We start from the raw sequence: 6,549 nt of genomic DNA on the forward strand, positions 1-6,549 counted from the left end.
GCATCCATTGTCTTAGTGCATTGTGACGTCGCAGCTTCGGTACTGAGCATGTGCAGAAACTGTAACCATGGTGAATAATCCATGGACTAAGTTAGGCCAGGTTTAAACCATGGATCAGTTAGGCCACCTTTCGAGAAATGAAAATGACTTAGGTCAGCGGCCTAAGTTAAGCCTGGCCTAACTAAACCACGGTTTAACTTAGGCCAGGTTTAACTTAGGCCGCTTTCGAGAATACCAATGGGTGGTATTCTCGAAAGCGGCCTAAGTTAAACCTGGCCTAACTTAGTCCGTGGTTTAGTTAGGCCAGGCTTAACTTAGGCCGCTGACCTAAGTCATTTTCATTTCTCGAAAGGTGGCCTAACTGATCCATGGTTTAAACCTGGCCTAACTTAGTCCATGGATCATTCACCATGGTTACAGTTTCTGCACATGCTCAGTACCGAAGCTGCGACGTCACAATGCACTAAGACAATGGGCTAAGACAATGGATGCGCGCAGTGTGGAGAGGATGCATCACCTCGACGACTTGAGCAATATGACATCCAGGGACGGCGGAGCGAATTCCAAAGCGGGGGGCAGCACTAGCAAAAAGGGCACTTGCTGGAATTGTATCATTGTTAAAAGGGAAATTATCAGAGGTGAAAAGGGTCACATATCGCATCTGAAAAGGGGCACTTATGAGAATGAAAAAGAGGCAATTATAATAAAGGAAATGTGCATTTGTTGAAAGAAGAGGGGCACCGATAATTTTGTTAATAGGGGCACCTCTCAGATTTAAATAGGGCAATTATCAGAGGTGAAGGGGCACTTCTCAAAAGTGAAAAGGGACACTTATTGCAAAGGAAAATGGAAACTTGTCAAAGGAAAAGGGGCGCGTGTCAAAATTAAAGGGGCACTTATCGGAGGTGAAAAGGGGAAGGGGCACTTTTCCTATGGAAAAAGGGGCACTTCTTACAAAGTTAAAAGGAAACTTTCCTATATAAAAAGGGGCATTTGAAAAAAGGGGCACTATACCCCCCCCCCCCTAACTCTTTCTCCCTATCTCCACCTCTCTCTCTCTCTCACACACACAATATCTCACATCATTGTTTATTTCTCTCACCATTATATTGTTCTTTCTCATTTGGTTCCCTTTCTCTTTTACTCTATCTCTCTCTCTCGCTCGCTCTCTGTTCTCTCACTGTTCTATTTCAAGACTTTTTCCATGTATAATTCAATGAACCCAACAGTATGCACACTTGAAATCAAAAGATATGAAAGGAATATTGTATATAACATATCAACAATTTTATTTATTTTTCTCAAAACAGAAAAGATTGTAATTCACGATGAATACGATTATAAAATTGAAGGTCAAAATCAAATATTAAGCTCAAATAGCCTCATAATCTGCTCCTTGAAACTATTAGAATTAAATGTTATGTATTTGTTACATTACCTTCTCCCATTTGTTTTAAACAAAGCATAGTCTACTTTTGAGCCGTGTTTCTTTTGCAGGGAATCTGTTACATCATGACTTGCACTATATTATAAAACACATTATAAAACATGATTTCTTAAATGATTCAAAATCACAATTTTTCCAGTGAAACAATGAACATCTGATGTACATAAAAACATCCTTATGAGTGATGGTTGCTTTGTGGTTCACACACACACAACAAGGACATATCAGGCTTTTTATCAATGGTTGCTTGTGTGTTACCATAGCTTCATGTTATGAGGATTATAATACAAAGGTTTTGATGCCCATGCAGTCACAGTTACAGCAGATGGAGTCTGGTTCATTGAAGAGGCTAAGTAGAACTTCATAGTCCTTGCAAGTATGTCTGTTGAATGAAAAGAGAAAAGAATGAAAGGAAGCACATTAAAACCTATTTCTGTTAAACATTAAAAAGGTCTTGCATGTACATTGTGGTAAAAGTGGAGTGCATAATCAATTACATGAAAGTATTGATGGAAAAATGTGAATGAACAAGAGCCATCCTTGAAGTACCTGGGCATACAAACAACAATTTATTCGTACAGCCTACCTGTCATAAATTCAGCAGCTCAGTAGTCCTCCTTCCTCTCTCTGAATTTGTCTCATTTATCAGGGAATTTGCCTTCATTTATTTTACTGAAGAAAAACATCATCCTGAAACAAAATAAAAAGGTTTAGACCTCATTAAAATATCAAAGATCTACTCCATTGATAATTGTTCTTAGTTATAGTGTCAATCATATTCTAACTTTAACAACAAAACTTAAGGCGCCTTTCATGTAGGCAGTGACTAGGCACCCCTTCCCCCCTCAGTTACTAGTAATCATTGATTTACAGAATGACTACCGGTATCTCTTTTATAGTCAAGAACAAACCTTCACATTCTTGCAGTACTATCTCATAAATGTGCTTGCACCAAGTTGTACTTGCCATGTCATGGCCTAAGAAAGCCCTAAGTAGTTAAAGTCTATAGCCAAGTTAGTCCCTTTCCTAAAATTAAGTCTAGAGGTCTACATCTTACTTAGATAACCAGCCGACAGTTGGCCTAACCTAGATGTAAACGCAGCCTGTAATGGAGATTTTACAAGGCCCTAATCGTTAGAGCCCAACTTTTCCATTTTAGTTCAATCTAGCATTAAACCAAAGATTGTCTTTGTTATGTTATCTCCCAAAATGAGCTTCGTGAAAGGGGAAAAAGTAAAATGAAAATTTACTGCACTGTACTGTACTGCAGTCTGTAGGTCTCTAAGTCTTATATGGTACAGAATTGTTAGTGGTAGGTTTGAATTTTCTTCTGACCCAAATTTGAAAGTAGTTAATCAACTTTTGATTAATTGTGTCTTATTTTCAGATAGTTCCGCCCAAAAGTCTAGGCCAAGCTGTCACTGTCAGGAGTGACTGGTAAGCTATGGTCACACATCAGAGCAGCGACCGACCGATCAGTAGCCTGCTCGGTCGCTGCTGGAATTAGGCATCGCCCAGCGATTAGGTCGGTGCCCGGGCGGCGAGTGAAAAATGAGCAGGCGCCGCCCAAATTTTAACTCCGCGCTAAAACTTCAGCGGCGACCGAGCGATGCCCTAAAAACTAGCGGTGCCTGAGCGGCCGCCGCTCGGTGGCCGGGCAGCCCCGGGCAGAATTGGTTAAAAACTCGCCGCTCGGCCGCCGAGCAGGCTACTTTTGGGTAATGTGACCATAGCATAGCCATGGCAATCGAGCTGAAAATATTAGCTCGTGCCCATGTAAAATGAATAAAAGTTTGAGTGTAGATTGCACCTACATTCATCAGACAAAACAATTTTAAATCACTTCATAATGTACCTGTAGACACATCTGCAGATTCATAAATTCAGCAGATCTTTTTAATACAAATTGTATAAACATGATTTAGTTTTACACAATTTAGGCGTAATTACAGCTTTACTCACCAGCAGACTTTCCAAGAAAAATGTAGTATCTATTTCTCCTGTTCAGGAAATAACTGGTGTTGGGCCAACTGGCTTGGAGATGCCTACGTGGGTGCAATCAATAGCACCGACCATATTAACGCCAGGGAAATGGCAGTAATTATAAAATTCATGTTGGGTCTGCACTCTGCAGGACTGCCTCTCTTGTTGAAGGAATTGTGATGTATTGCTCCCATCTCCTGGCAATGGCTATTGAGATGGACTTCACAAGGCGGGACACCATAGCTTGGGAGAGGCCTTGTTTTTCATCCCCATGCATCAATTGAAAAGAACCTGAAATAGCAGAAAATTTCTCTGTAGTTTACTAACAAGCATTATAAGCCTAAACTACTGTAACAACAGCAACTGTATGTCAAAAAAGGAAGCTTCTGTCCATTTCATTTCAATTTGTATTAGACGTATCTGTCTAGACTAGACTCTTATTGATGAAATTTAGATCTAGAATCTAGGTCTAGTAATATTGTTTTTTAAAACAAGTTTTTCTTGGGGGGGGGATGGGTGGTTATGAAAATCATCATCATCCTGTAGAAAATTATCGCACCAACAGCCACAACTAGCACTGCAGCTCAGGCAGAGGTGATACCAGACCAAAATTTCTCTCTCTTTCGTTCGTTAGCCTCTGATTTGGGTAGGGTCGGCTCCTGAAAGAGAGGAGCCGACCCTACCCAAATCGGAGGCTAACGAACGAAAGACACAGCTAGATCTAGATTTAGGCCTAGTGCTAGTCTACTTTTAGGCAACAGCGTCTCGAAAATCCACTATAAAAGTATTTTCTACGTCTAGCCATGACAGTTTTAAGGTGGTGTTAAGGTGGTATATGCGTACGAAAGGACAATAGTGCCAAGAAAAAGAATTACCCGGTAAGAAATTGCTCAATCTCAGGAAACGAAAATGTTAACCGACAATTATTTGCACGTATGGGACTGGTCTGCGAACACCATGAACATTTACCAAGTTTCCCCCAAATTTATTCAGTTAAAATCATTTTAGATTATCACCAGTACATCAACATGAAAGTAACACAAATACTTTATTAGCTGGTGTAACTTTCATGAGCGCTTATCCGATACAAAAGAGTGTAAATTGTTATGAAATATAGAAATTCAATGCAAAACTTACCGTTCACTCTCCGCGGACAGTCGATTTAACTAAAAAGTGACGTCACGCGAAGTTAGGCCGAACTTTGACGTATTTAAACCTGCCCTCTGAGCGGCCTAAAGTAAGGCCGAACTATGACGTATTTAAGCCTGGCTTATCTTTAGGCCACCTTCGAGAATAGCAAAAAAGATAGTCCATGGTTTAAACCAGGTTTAGGCCACTGATTTAACTTAGGCCGCTTTCGAGAATACCACCCTTATAGTTTATTCTTTTGGCAGATGACACCAGTGTGTTCATGTCTGGAAGTAATCCGAACATGTTACCGTCGCATAACACAAATGAAATGATTGGTTATTACATAATTAATTAGTTATAAATATTGATAAAACTCAATTTATGTTATTTAAAAAAATGAAAAGTTGAAGATGATAATTTGATAATAATATCTATAAATCGTGTTTCTTTCACTAAATTTCTCAGTGTTTAGATCGTTGATATATTGACATGGCATGAGCACATTGGTGTCATATGTAACAGATTTTCTACGGGAGTTGGTATTATTTATCGGTTAAAACACTTCCCAATATTATATTTCGATTATGTTATGTCATGTTTTATTATGCCTTGATCATTTTCACCCATTAATTATTGTAATATTACATGGTCAAATGGTTATGATTATTTTAAGTCAAAACTATTTGTATTACAAAAGAAGGCTGTTCGAATAATTTACTAAGCCCCGTTCAATGCCCACACTTTGACACTTTGTTAACATTTAAAGCTTCTAAATGTTTATGATATAAATAATTGTAACATTGCTATATTTATGTTTAGGCCTATGTGTTCCAAGGGTTTACTGCCAAGGTCCATGTCATGTAAATTTACATTCACTACTGAAAATACATTCTCATGAAACTCGTAATGCTGGTAATTTTCATTTTCCTAAAATCCGTACAAATGTTTCAAAAAATACAATTTCTTTCAAAGGGCCAGTTTTGTGGGAAAATTTCACTTTTAATATGAAAAACTCGAATTCAATGAATATTTTTAAACGATTGTATAAATCCCATCTTTTATCATTGTATTCAGTCTCAAAATAAATGACGTCACGTTTCGGTTAATGCATTTGGTAATATATTCCCCCTCCCCGTCCGGTCTCCTATCTTTTTTTCCCCTGTTTTTTTCTTTTTTTTCTTTTCTCAATCAATACAGTGTATACTTTTAAGGGGTTGACGTTCATAAGGCTAATTGCCTTTTTTTGTTAACCCCACATTCCCATAAACTGTTGTTTGCTCCATCCCTTTGAATTCGTCTAGTTTTCGATCTTTATCTGTATTTCATGTTTGTATGTTGTAATATTTGTTCATGGAGAATGAAATAAATAAATGAAATAAAATAAATAAATGAAATGAAATATGCATATGATATTTTTTTTCTTCAAATGATTTTATTTTTCATGCAAGACATTATACAATGAATAAGTGTATTAAAAATACGCGATGAAACGACAAATATAATAGAAATAGCAAGATAAAAGAGGAACCAACTAGAAAGTACAATTTAGTATTTTTATTTTGATATTTTATATGGAATACAGAGGAAAAAAACTAAAATCAAATCAAATGTTAGAATGCTCACCCTCGTTCTTGATGTAAATTGACGCCCTGAGGTCATCGAAGGTTGATTCGCTAGCCACCCTGCAGACAAGTAACATGTACTTATCATATACATATGATGTGAAGTTCAATGTCAACATTGGCACAGAAAGACGCCCATCTGAGACATCCTGAACGTGAATTGAAGAATTAGCAGAGACATTTAATCCTTCCGGGATCATCCACTCCAAATCTACTGCTGGTTTAGTCGGTGCATTAGTTTTACAAACGATTGTCTTTTTCTCCCCTTCAGTAATTTTAAGCGATCCGTTATTCCGAAGCAGCTTATTGCCGTCTGCGTCGACCAACTCCAAACCGATCGGTGGAACTATACGTTGAACGAAACAC

General features: G+C 38.1%; 1 long non-coding RNA gene across 1 annotated transcript; it reads right to left on the reverse strand.

The window, feature by feature from the left end:
* Positions 1-3,445: 3,445 nt before the first annotated feature.
* Positions 3,446-4,806, reverse strand: LOC105446770. The gene is made up of 2 exons (XR_004062883.1): positions 4,568-4,806; positions 3,446-3,721 (listed from the first exon to the last, which is right to left on the reverse strand). It is a non-coding gene; the product is annotated as an uncharacterized LOC105446770 (long non-coding RNA).
* Positions 4,807-6,549: the final 1,743 nt, after the last annotated feature.

The sequence above is a fragment of the Strongylocentrotus purpuratus genome, unplaced genomic scaffold (genome assembly GCF_000002235.5).
Source record: "Strongylocentrotus purpuratus isolate Spur 01 unplaced genomic scaffold, Spur_5.0 spur5_scaffold_1, whole genome shotgun sequence".
In the NCBI taxonomy this organism is placed as follows: Eukaryota; Metazoa; Echinodermata; class Echinoidea; order Camarodonta; family Strongylocentrotidae; genus Strongylocentrotus; species Strongylocentrotus purpuratus.